The sequence below is a fragment of the Phasianus colchicus genome, chromosome 1 (genome assembly GCF_987193195.1).
Source record: "Phasianus colchicus chromosome 1, bPhaCol1.hap1.1, whole genome shotgun sequence".
Classification (NCBI taxonomy): domain Eukaryota; kingdom Metazoa; phylum Chordata; class Aves; order Galliformes; family Phasianidae; genus Phasianus; species Phasianus colchicus.
In genome coordinates this window covers 152477006-152491511 of record NC_143436.1, presented here as the reverse complement: position 1 = coordinate 152491511, position 14506 = coordinate 152477006, and positions in this window count along the sequence as shown.

Below are 14506 nucleotides of genomic sequence, written 5' to 3'. Positions count from 1 at the left end.
CATGCATGACTTTTTGTTCCTGTGCTATCTTCACTCAGCATAGGCAAAAACATTAATTTCCATTTGTCTGTGGTATTTCTAGAAAGCAGAAACTTTTAAAATAATATTCTAGGAACTTCTTAGAAAATGTGAAATTGGACCAGAGAGTTTTCAAGTTTGTGAGTAAAAAATTTCCATGCACATTTCCAATCTAGAAATGTGTGCACCTTAGGAAAAAATATCTTGCAGAATTTTTTGGCTGGCAGTCTTCATAACGTATATGACAGGTGGCATGTGCAAGGGAGAATAACAATATAGTCTTATAAATTTGTCTGGAACAGCTTTGGAAGGTGTCAGTATTCTCCTTCTCTGGAAGTTACTATATTGACAGCTATGAACCCAGAAAAGTTATGTGGTTGCTTCAAATACATTTTAGTGCAGTCACAGGATTAGTTTAACTACTGCTTAGTGTAACTTCATATGATCAGCTTTTGTTTAAAATATTAAGTCTCACCTGACAAAATGTAGAATTACGTTCATAGCATGCAGATATTGAAAAACTTAGAAGTTTTTTGTTGATTTTATTTAATGTAATTATTACAGTGAAGACTCATCTGCAACTGTCCTCTGTAAACTTGATAGGTTTCCTTTTCAGTTACAGGGAGTGACAGACCCATCCTGGATTTATAATGATTTATGCTTATAGAAGTATTTACCATTTACGATTATTTAAAAAACAAAAACTTAATGCTTCAAAATTTTGATGACACTTTACATTTTGTTAATTAATGAGAGTAAAATGTTTTCTTAAGAGCTACAGAACATTTTTTTTTCAACGATGCTTTAAGTTTATACCATATATGAGTAAACCAGATTGTAATTTGTGAAAATACACTATTCTTTATGCCATTAATTTCTGATGTTATACTAAAATTTCTTGTCCAAACATTCATTAGTGGTATATGTAAATCAAAGTGTGAAGTTCTTAATTATGCAATGTAAATCATGTTAGATATTCATAAAATTGTTCTGGATTTAAAGATCTATAAATTATGCCTGACCATTTTGAAAATTTGTGAGACTGAGTAAACAGACCAATATTCTGCTATATATGTTCCTGTTGCAATGTTTCTATCAAAATTATATATACATTAACAATAGGTTCTTGTAGCTTGATGTTACCCCTGATATGGTGTTTTGCAGAGGCAGCAGATGATGACCTGTAGAGCTCTCCACCACATGTGATGATTATGAAACCAACATTTCTTTTAACTACTGTCACGGATGCAGAAAAGAAAACAACAACAACAAAATCAATGTTATCTAATTCTTGAAGTCTGTATCTCAGAGCAGAGAATGTTTTCTAACATATACGCTGTAAGTATTTCTGTGGGTGTACATGTATGAGTGTGCAGTATGTCTGTCTGACAAGGTAGCTGGGTTTTTTAGTTTGTTTTTTGTTGTTTTTTTCTGTGTTTTGTTTTTTTTAACGTTTTCAAGAATCAAGTCAGTATTTATAGGGAAAACATACATAAATCAACAACAACATGGCAGAGCCCTTTTATATCTTCTTAGTATTGCTGTGGGTGTGTTAAGTGGTTATAGGTTTTTGCATTAAAACAGTACTTCACTGGGGTCATTTGAAATAAATATGATACACCATGTTTTCATATAATTAAAATTTATACGGTGTCATGAGCTTCTTGGGCCATCAAGAGGTGCTTAAAGATCTGTCAACACTTCTACTAACTTATCTGCTCATTTCTTAGCATGAATTTTGAGTAACTTTGTTCTGTAGTGAAGCAGAACTAGTACATGTATGAGCTGTTTAAGCGTCCTGCTTTTGAAACTACTGAACTGACATGAAAAAAGGCAGGTGGTCAGAGAGGGGATGTGTAAGTTGCAGAATGAAAAAGATAATAATTTATGAATGTGAAAGAAGAGAAGAAGAAGTTGAAAGAAAAGGAAGAAGGTGGATAACTTCAACTTTCAATCAGACATTTCAGCTTTTTAAAGTTACTTTATCTCCAAACTAAACAAGAAAGGAATTATTTTCAAATCATTGGGTTTGATTTTAAAAGTTATAAGATAAATTTAATCCATGAATAATTCTGTGGCATGACAATAAAAATAAATAAATAAATAATAATAATAATAATAAAAAAAAAAACATAGAAAAGACTTGCATTACCGAGAGAGATGTGTTTCCAGTCTCCATTCATATCACCATCACAGAAAATCAGGCTGTTTTCTTTAATACCTAAATCCGGTTTGAAGGAGCCACTTCTTAGGCAACTAGGTTTAAAAAAAATATTCTGTGAGAGATAAGATGTATTTTGGCAGACTGGAGAGTGAAAAAAAAAAAAAAAAAAAAAAAAAAAAAGTATTCTGAAGAGAAACATTTTTTAAAATTACAATAATAATTAAAACCAAAATGTAAATTGAATTAATCTGAATTAATATGTATGTGATACAAATTTAAACTGTACAGTTGTCACAATCAAATAGGAATCACACATTTCTATACGAGAAGTTCAAATAGTATTGTGGGTGAATGCATGGTATATTTTACTCATCTGAGTGGGATGCTTTAATGTCAGGAAAGCTGAATGACGTCTGGGAGTCTCACAGTTGCTCCTCCAAGGTATGAGTAGCAGGAAAATAATAAAGGTTCCTGATATCAGTGACATCCTACTGTTAATTATATCAACACTCACGAAAAACTGAGGAGAACTGAGAAATTTTTATATAAAACTGTCCTGGTTTTATCAATATGCCATATCACAACATCATGTAACAGGCTATAGACTGTAGCCTAGTGAATTAATTTCAAGCAACTATTGTCAAATAATCAGACATCTTTCAGAAACTATCAGGCATGTTACCCTGGTATTTTATACAGACAAGTGCACAAATACATGTGTATAAAATTTAATGTCATTAAATGTGCACTGTGGATAAAAATAAATATTTTTTAAAATTATGTATGCAATTTGGAAACAGCAAATCGTTATATCACTTGCAATAAATCAAGTCAACAGTAAAAAAAAAAAAAAAAGTAACTCTATCACAAAGAATAAGATAAACAAAAGAATAAATAAGTAAAAGAAATGTAGACATCGAGAAATAGAAACAAATAGAAAATAAAGAGGAATTCAATAACAGGAAATTTGAAACATCACTTTCACTATATTCAGAAAAAGAAAGAAATCACAGAGATGCGGGGTATAAGAATTTCATGCATTAGCAAACAAAACTCGGATATAAGTTTAATCTTTTTAAATAAAAAGATGCATAATTAAACAATATTTATCTATATACAACAAGGCTTACACTAGAACCCATGTTTTGAAAAAAAAAAAAACAAACCCTTAAATACAGGACTTGGTAAATAATGAGGGTCTTTTCTTCCTTAACTCTACATGTGTACATGTGCACTGTGACATCAGTGATAAATGCTTTTAGGATGTTTATAAGATTAGAATAAAAAAAATATTCTTTAACCAATGTGTGCTTTTGCTTTCAAAATATGCCTTCACAAAATCATTTTAGCAGTGAAGAATTAAAATTTTAACTTTTCATTGCAGCAGAAAGTACTTTCAGTGATTTTTTTTTTTTTTTTTTTTTTTAATTAGCATGGAAAGATTTTATTTCACATTTCACGTCTTATAATGACATATTAAATGGGAAAATAGAGTCACAGACCCAGTTATCTTATTTTCTGAAGTCATGTGTGCAGATGAATGCATCTGGCATTTTAAAATTTCACTGAAATCTAGGAGGGGGCTTTGAAATTTTCACTTTTTATTTTATCTTTCAGAGAAAACCATTGAATTTGTTTGCATAATGTGTTACAAAGCAGATCTTAGAGCTATAATCAGAGCTATAATCCACAAAGATGAACTGAACTTGCGTGCATTCGATCCTGCTGGATATGGATAAATTTAGGTGCTTAGGTTCAAACAAAAAGTCCATGAAGTTCTGATTTTGCTAGCTTCCCAGTCCGAAAAGCACTTACTTTTCACAATGTGTTCTATTTATTTAGACTGATAAATCAACATGTTTCAATATTCCATTTAGGATATCGAATTTCAAACTGTCCCATATCAGAAGCGTCATTTGTTAACTGTAGAATAGAAATTGAAAAAAAGAAAAAACGTGTTGTTTTCATCAAGACACAGAGATGATGATGTCTGGCAAGTAGAGGTCTTCATTGCTAGTTCCTCTTTTCTCTGTGGTTTTTAATCTCGTGACTAGAGGGATTAGTGACTAGAAGCCTTTTTTTTTTTTTTTTTTTTCTCCAACAATATTGCATGCACCAGACTCATGTTCCCTCTTAACTAATCACCATGTGACTCAGTTTTTCATTCTCTTAAACAGTGATCCACAAAATGATGGAGAAATGGACAACTATACTGTTCAAGCTGTAAAATATGAGCTTAAATTCTTGCAAATTGTAATCAATAATAATTCCAAGTTTCCAATTTCTGAAGAAAAACATCTAAACAAACAAACAAGCAAAAAAAATTGTTAAGCATAGTATGTACAAGGGCTGCTTCAAAAGTAATGCCTTCTGTTTTATTATGTTCCATGATGTCAGAGGCAAACTATTGGTGGTATGGCAGTAGAGGTTGAACCTATATTCCTTTACATTTTGTTGCCAAGTAACAGATGATGACAAAAGGACACTTTGACAAAATGGCATCAGACACGGAAGTGCACATGAAGAAAAATGTGTCATTGAATTCCTCCATGTAGAAAAAGTTACACCCATTTACATTCATCAAGGCTTCCTGAATGTTTATGGAGACCAAACAGTGAATGTTAGTACAGCGATGCAGTGGGTGCTGTGTTTCAGCAAGGACACTGTCATATAAGCTATGAAACAGAGGGTCATCTCCACTGGTGCAGAATTTTACGAGCACAGCATGCAGGCTCTTTTTCATTGCTGGCAAAAGTGCATAGCTAATGACGGTGCTATGTTGAAAAAATAACCTTTTGTAGTGGAGAGCCTGCTCTATTAACTATGCACTTGTTGTAGTTTCCATGGAAATAGGAAGCATTACTTTCAGAGCATTTCAGATATCTTCATACGCATCTCTTACTATAGTTTGAAGAGCGATCCTACTCAGACAAATGTCTAACCAGAGGAAAGCATCCCCTAAATGGACAGAGATATTAACTGTGCTATTCAAAGAAATATCAAATTTTAGAGTTCAGACTTCAGGTTTATGTTAGCAGCTCACATGCTAACTTCAGTCCTTCTCAGTGACCTTTAAAGCCTAGATAAACAGACTCGGTGTAGAAAATGCTTTGATAGATATCTTACATTTCCTCAGTACTAGAAATACTCCAGTGCATAATGACATTCAGATGCATTTTCTATATTAAAGAAAATATTGTCAACTAGCATCTTCTATTTCTTCACAGAATAGTAGGAACTAGATATTCAAAAATGCATTTTATATATTTTCATTTGAAATATATATATAAATATATGTAAAAATTAAAGATATTTAATGCCCTCAAATCAATGAACATGATATTTAAATTATGTGGAATATTTACTGTGTATATTAGCAGTAAATTTTAAAACATTTTTGTATGCTGAATGCTGAAGTAAGCTCTCAGTTAAGTAACTGCATCAAGGTAAATAACCATATAGTTGTTTAACTGCTATGTTAACAAAGAAGAACATATTTCACAAATACATTTGAATTTAAATATAGTGAAAAGATTAAAAGTCAGAGATTCCACTTCTATGCAATCAACTATGATAGAAAAGATCGTTAGAAAAGCAGGCTATGCTCTTGACAATTTTGAGGATTATTATTATTTTTTTTTAATGATAACATAAAACACATTCAATTTTATCTGAAATTCTTTTCATGTTTATTTTTCAGAATTTATATATTATATAAAAGATGATTATTCAAAATTAATTTCAGATAGATACAAGCTAAAAACTGTAAGCGCCATATACATACTAGACATACACCATGTAATCCATCTTATTCTAATAGTGTATATTATATTGCTGGCTATGTTTTTACTTCTGTCAGATAGCACTCACGTTCATCTGCTTTTATATGGGATCAATAGCAAATTTTAGCATTTTTAATTTACACCTCATTTGTTCTCATATTTGCTAGTCTTAGTTCATGGCGTAGTACAATTACGCACTAAACTGTGGGTTATACTGCTATTTTTCAACATGAATATTTTGCAATTCAAATTAATTTCTTCATCTTTCTGAACTTCAGATTCAACAATGCTTTTATATTAATTTTTCCTTCCTTTAGCAGTGATATGCAACATTCACTTAGTGGCAATTCATTGTATTATCCAAGGATAGTTAATTGTAATTATTGTATAGATGCTAACAGTAAGGAAGTGAATGCAAAAGTACAAATTTAATAGAATACTATTAGTAATAGTAGTAGAGATAGTGTAAATTCTATTTGTCCTAAAATTGCAAAAATAGTTTCAAAAATTTTCTCCTGTCTAATCAATTCTGTTCTGGTATTTGTATCATTGTATTCTTTGTTTTGATTTTTCTGGTAAACATCGCCAAAAAACTTTCATTTGTACATTAATCAATTTGTATTTATTCGTGTTTTTTTTTTTTTTTTTTAAGCACATAGTTGTATCTGGCAATCATTTTAGTTTTCTAATGCATATGCTGACAGAATTGAAATGAACAGAATGAGTGCTTGCCTAGGGCAATTATCATAATATTAATATTAATATTAATATTATTATTAATAATAATAATAATAATGTCAGCAAAATGACTCTGTCATTAGTAAGCACTTCAAAATTAAATGAATCTATTGCTACTCATTATGTGTAAATAATAAACCTCTGTAAAATCCATAGGTTATGCAGCATATCCATGCATTTAACATTATTTTAATGAGACTAGTATAAAGTGCAGATAAAATATATTGAAAACAGACAAAAAACATACTCAAAATATAATTTATTGACCAACAATATTAAGTAGACTGAGCATCTATTCCAGTAGTGTGCAGGATAGTTTGCACATATAAAATAAATTTACGGTCTTGCTAGTCACTATATTTTTCTCTGATGTTTTAACCCTCTGTCTCTCTCATTTAAGATTCTGATTCACTTTTCAATAAAGTGGAGTGCTCTGAATCAGTGCAATTTATTCTACAATTGTTCAATAAATATGAAGACAAGTTTTGTTTGGGGATCAGTTAAATACTGTACATAATATACAAATCATCTGTAAATATGTAAAATAGACCTGATCATGTACCTTCTGTAAACACTGGAAAGACTGCTGTTAACTTCAACGGCCTTTGATAATTGTTATCTATATAGCATCAGAAAGCATACTAATTTGAAATGTTCCAAATTCTGATATTTCTCATACCTGAAAAGTCCTTTCCAAAAACTCTCATGCACTGCATGGTGGATCAGCCTCGTGTTGCACCAACTCTTTTTTCTACATGTAGTTAATAAGATGTGTGGATTTGAGCAGGTTAACAGTGAAACAGTGTGTTACTTTGACAGCAGAAAGAGGTACAGTCTTCATTGTCAACAGCAAAACCCACTTTCATCTCAACAAGACACATCAGTCTAGTCATACAGGGTAAATGATGTGAACATAGCCTGTCAGGAGACATTTGTACATGAAGTCATAAAAACACAGTTTATTCCTGGCTATATAGTGTCACCTATACAATATGTTGAAGAGATCATACATGGCAAAACCTGATGAAGAAACAAAGCTCATCTATTGGGCCTCTCTCTTCTGGAAAGTGTCATGTTGAACTGATAGCTCTCATGTTTCAAAGTGAAACACAAATTTGTTTTCTGGCATAAAAGAAAATATTTTAGCTAAGCCTTCACAAATCTCTTTAAAAAATCAGTGTGTTATTGATATTGATAAATGGGGTGTTTCTTAGTCAAACATCCTTTCTAATAGTGATATTTATTTGTGTATCATATTTTACTTAGGAAAAGAAAAAAAAAACATCTTTGAAGTCATTATAGAAAAGCCTTAGTCCCTGAGAAAGTAAGAATTAAATGTTACTTAAACATAAGATCTTTATGTTGAAGTGAGACACCAGACTGCAACTAGACTTCATCTGCAGTCTTTGGAGAATGACAAAGATGTTCCTCAGTCCTGGATTTGCAGTAGGATGACCAAAGTAGTTGGGAAAGCTATCTGCATCGAAAGTCAATTGAGAGTAAAATAGTTCCTGCAGTGTTAAGGTGCAATGAGATGACTTAAACATGTGCTCCTTTTTCTCCTTCAAGCAATTGAAGCAAACTCACATGAGATTTGATGAGATCTGCTCTCTCTTCCATGCTTATTTTAAATACAAAAATTATTGTTCTGCCCAGACACGGAAAGAGAGATGTCTCAACAGACCATTTTGTTCTTCCTCAAATTCATAATGGTATAAGAGAAGAGCATGCATGTACAGCCATTTAAATATATCTCACTGAACTTACCAGATAATTATATAATTTAACAGTGAACCATTTGTATTGAAATCTGGGGAACAACTCTTTTTTTTTTTTTTTTTTTTTTTTTTTTTTTTTTAATACAGTATGCGTATTTTGGATAAATCCTCCTTTTTTCTTCTTTTCTACTCAACTTTCAGTATGTTGTTCTAAAATCTTCAGCATAACTGGGCTGCATTATGAATAGTATTTGTTTCCTGTGGATGAAGCAATCACTCAAAGTATTAAAAATATTTCTCAATACATTGTTCATATGCATTTACCTCTATCTTCCTCATCATAAACTTTTGTGATGTTATATTTGAACAGATATCTCAAGATGTTATATTTGTTCATTAATTCTCATTCATTCCTTCAGCCTTGTGTCCTTTAATATAATTTCACTTATTTTCCTGCGAAGAAGAGATTCTAGAGAAAGACATGCAGTGGAGGATTGCCTTCATTTTTCTGCATGCAGCTGAAAACACACTGATGTGTGTTCTCACATAAGAATCTAGATCAGGCACGTCCAACCCATGGCTCTGCACAGAACATCTAGGTGTGCCTCAGCTGCAAATAAGCAGGCATACCATACATATAGAAGTGCCTGAAGCACTAGAGGAGCTGGTAGATTTGTCACAGGGTGTTTCAGACTTACCTAGCTGTTGACTGAACTCTTCTCACTCTATCAAGAGAGAGATGTTATCTATCTCCAAATCACGAAGACAGTCCTTAGACACACTTTGACAATAAAACATTTTTTTCTTTCCTTCCTAACAGATTAGAAAATCAGAACAAAGTATTTTCACTTTAATCTTGCTAAGATAATCGGGTTCTGGAATTGAAAGAAACTTACATTAAATAAGGGGAAAAAAAATGAGGAAAATCTAAGAGAACACAAGGAGCAAAAGGTTTTAAAGGTGAAACAAGAAGCAAAGCTTCAGGTCAAATTTGCATAATTTCAATGAACGTCTTGACAAATGTATTCTAAATGGAGAGTTATTTTTGCTTATCTCTCTGGTCAATGAGAGGCAATTGCTGACCACCTGCTTAAAAACCTAAAAATATATTAACAAGGTTTTTTTTTTGTATGTGCGTTTTTTGTTGTTATTGTTGTTTTTGTTGTTTTTAATGGAAATTATTAAATCCCCTCATTCTGGTCTCTTTATAATGTTTAGTTTTACCATTGTTTTCCTCAACATTTGACTATTCTAAGGAATGCTGAAGTGGTATTGCCCTTCCTGTCCATTCCTGCAGAAGAAATAGGACACTGTTTCAAAGGACAATACTTCTTGTTTCTTTCATTTTATCTTCCCGTCACAGTTTTATGTCTCCTCACCAAATCTAAATTATATTTGTGCACAAAACTCAGAGTATTAGTAAAAATCCATATATTAAGTTTTTACTCCTCATTTGTCTTATCTCACTTTTTGATACATATCTTCCAGTTTTCCAACTGGAATATATCTCAGCTGTAGACACACACACATACACAAAAAACAAGAAATTTCACAGGCTTTCCCTTCTAGATGTCTCTCACACAACGTTTCTATTTATTTCTGTGTTGGAAATTTGGAATATGGAAGTGTTATAAATGCACTTATATTTGGAAAAAGCAGAGTATCATAACTTCAGAAAGGATAATATGAATAGACATCTGCAGATAAAAAACTGAAGTTTCATTTTGATGGCTTATCTTAAATATGGATTAAAATGTTCATAAGAAAATATGAAGTTAAGACTCAGAAAAAATCAATCATATGTACCATGAACTCAGCAAATTACTGAATTAATCTGAAAGGGAATACAGTACAGATGAGAAGAAAACTCACTATTTCCAATGGAGTAAAAAAAAAAAATATATATATATATATATATTGTTTTTAAGGGAAAAAGATGTGCTTAGTCAATTGATTTCCATTCCTGGAACTTTTCATAAATTTGAATGGAGACAAATGTACAAGTTTCAGTTAGCTGGAAAAAGATTGTGTTATCAGCAGTCACTAATATTTATTTGATACAGTTCAAATTTCTCTTGTGAACAAAGTAAGTTAAGTTAATTACATTTGTGAATACTATGGACAGTCCAAAAATAAATGATGGCATCTGAAAAGATTAATTTTAAGTGGCAGATGACATATTTATTGCAAGTATATAACATTTGCATATAAGTTGTGCCAGATCAGACCTATTCTTGCTGAAATATTAGCAGATAGTAGGTTGAGCATATTAGAAGAGTTTCAACTTACATAAATACATGAAAAAAATATCTCTAAGTAAACTGATAACTTGATAGCGCTGACCATTTTTTGATGGTGCAAATGTCCAGACAACAGCAATACTAGAGCAATTGTTCTGAGTTAAGTATTCTTGAGTACACTGAATATGAAATGGAATAAAATTTCGTGTATTATCTGTAAGAAACAGTATGTAGTTACTTTACCCCAAACATGGAAATGTCCTGACAACTGGAAAAGTATCTGCAGGCTTTTTCACTCTATTGTTTTGATGATTTGAAACTCTATATTCAATAATGAGAGCAGTGAATGCTAACTTTTTGCTGCATACAGAAAAAGCAGCAAAACCATACAGAGTTAAAAAAAAATATATATATATTATTATTATTATTATTATTATTATTTTTCATGATAGCTCATTAAAAGATCTGGAAATAGGTCTACTTTTTAAAAGTATGTGCAGCTAAAATATATTCTCATTACTAAAAATAGGGAAAAAAACAAACAAACAAACAAAAAAACCTTAAAGAAAAGCTTTTTTTTTTACCCAGAAATAAATATTACAGATTTAAGAACAACATGTACAGCATTCTTCTCATGTTGTAGGAAAAGTGAAAACGAATCTCTACTTGAGTGTCCTCCCAGCAGAGGTATTAAAAAAAAAAAAAAAAAAAAAAAAGGGTTCAATTACTTGATGCAAATGTAAATATAAATGAAGACATTAAAAATATTACAATGTGTTGCAATTTTCAGTGAAAGAGATCTGATTAGGCTGAGAAAAAAAAATTGCATGGATTTCTTGGAAATCAACATACTTATTGATATATTCAGTATTCATATTCAAGTATAAAGTTTCAACAGCTTTACCATGAAGCTTACGAAAGAGAGGCATCAAGTAGCCAGAAAGACACAGATATTACTTGATTTTTAAAGTAATAATTCTATAACAATTTTAGCTTTCTTATTACTATGTTAATTTCAATTTTGACACCTGTAATAAAATATCAGTTCAAGCACAAACATAGATAACTTATTTAAAAGGTAATAATGATAACTATAAAACAACTTAAGACTAAATATTGACTAAATAATTGCATTATTCATTTTGCTGAGTTTTCAGTTTTGCAGTAACCAGGAAGGAGAAAGACGAAACAGAAAATGTTAAGGAAGAATGAGAAGGACAGGAGTATTTTTTTTTCCTGACTTAATAGCTCAACTCCTAATTAAAACATTTAGAAACTCATGTTTCTTCTTGACAGTCTTTTCTGTCTAAAAAATGAACAAACAAACAAACAAACAAACATCTACCTGTATTAAGTGTTCTTGGCTGTGCTTTTTTTTTCCTTTTTTCCTTTTTGTATTTTCTTTTCCTTATTTTCTCTGTGGTAAATACAGTCAAACAAAGTACTTGTCTTCAAAATAAATACCTCATTGACATAAGTTTTCAGTTGCATAGGAGGATTAAAAGTCATGTTCTGCCTGCATGACATTTATTGCAAGATCAAGGTATTAACTTGTGGGTATAGGTAGGAGAATATACATGATCATACTGAGCCTCAGTTCTAAAAACTCTTGCAGTGCTTTTTCACTGAGGATGTAAGACATGTTTTGCTTTTTATTAAGATAATAAAAAGGATTAAGACACATTACAGATTAATCAGCAGTATAATTTATAATCTGATTATAAAATGAAACTCTTTGGTTAACTGAATTCATAAATCTTTCTGAAAGCATAATGTTCTCTTATATTTGCAGATTTGTTAAACTAAAAATAAATACCTCTCTGTGTTAAAGCTTTTGCTTAGCAGTGAGACATATGCTTAGTTTTAGAGAAATTTTAGGGAAAAGTTTTCCAGGACAAAATCTGGCTGTTAGAGAAGAACAATGACTATTATCTTGTGGAAACTTTGAAAACAATATTAAATGCTGGACATCTATATAAACTAAATTATCTAGAATTATAACTTTTAATTAGAAGCACTCTATTATTTCAAATACTCTCACTACGAAGAGAAGTAGATGTGTCCAGTCAAAGTGACATACTACTTTTGCTAATAACTTCTTTGCTTCATTTATTCATCACTTGAGTGGCGCCTTAAGAAAACTGTTTTATTTATTTATAAGAATCAACATGGCTGCATTTTTTGACATACCACCCGTTCACATGAAGAAGTTCTAACATCTCTTTGAATAGCTGACCTGCCATTCCATAGTATTTCAGACCATTGCATCAAGCAAGTCATAGTAAGAGAATTACTTGCTCATTGCATCTAGAGATGTCTAAAGAATGACAATAGATACACATATAGGATAGGTAGATAGTGAGACACTGTCTTGTAAATTCTCAGTTTTTATAGTTAAGTTTGCAACACTGTAGAAATTTCACACTGCATACTCATGGTGAATTAATAAAAATCATTCTCTTCCTTATACACCCTTTCGTTTTCCCCTTTTCCAGTTTCCTGTGCTATAAATCCTATTCATTTGATAAAAACCTTCCAAAATTCTATAACCTTGTTACTCATTCTCAAATTCAACAATATAAGCAAATACTTGAAATATTTATCTTTGTATAAATAGTTAAAAATTCCTTTTTAATAATCCTTTGTTTGGTTGGTTGGTTGGTTGGTTTGTTTTGTTGATTTATACATCAGTAGAAAAGTGTAGATGATTTGAATAGGCGACTATAACTGCTTGTTTTCTGATCCCTAATTTCTGTGATATAATAAGGCATGTCACAGACTGAATGTATTCATTATTTCTAACTGGAAAATTCATGATATGACAAAATATTGATGAGACCTTGCTTTCCAGTCAAGTAAAATAACTATTTCAATATTTACTTGTGCAAATTTAGGAACTGATTCTAAATACATGGAATTAAATAAGATTCACTCTGTTGGATTCATTATATTTCACGAAGATGGTGAATGAGTGAGATTCACTCCACTTTGTATTTCACTATTTTCTTATAAGGAGAATTTTCATTTGCCTCTATAGGAATACTCAAGTTCACACTAAACAGTCTGAAATATCACACCATATATGCAGTTGAAAGGATTCAGAGTAAACATAGAAGCTGGCTTTCAAAGTCACATTTTTTTTTCAGGAGTTTTACTGATATTTGATTTATTTATTTGATTTATTTATTTGATTTATTTATTTATTTATTTCTGTCTGAAATAGTTCCTGTTGGAAACAAATTTTGTAAGGTTTTACCTCTGCTGGTATTGACTTTCTTATACATATCTCTAAAACTATCTCTAGACAGATAAAGCAGTGTATAAAAATATTAAGGACTGTTACATTACACAACAAGTGCACAGAAAAATATGTAAGACATAAGAGTACACTAAAATATGACAAATCTAGCTTATAAATGGATAGAGTCTGAAAAAGGAAGCATGGAAGTAATTCAACAGAATATTCAATATACCTCACCTTCAAAAAATATTTAGTATAACCAAAAATTCACTAGGAATATTAGATTTTTTTTTTTTTTTTAATAGAAGGAAAAAAAAAATCTTGCAGTCAGAAAAAAAAAAAAAGTACATTATAAATAGTATATAGGTAACACTGTAAATAAAAAGCCATCTTTTTCAAACTTGACTGCTTAATGTTACACTTTTCACTGTCTATTTGTGACTAGAACTTAATGTTCAAAAGCATTTCATCTCTTCAGATGAAGGCAGTTTCAGTTAAAGTAAAATAAGCTGTTTTTTTATTTTTAAAAAGGTAATTTTCATGCATGCAATTTAATTTAACATGAAATTCTAACCTTTCTTTTAAATGCTTAGTCATTGACTGAT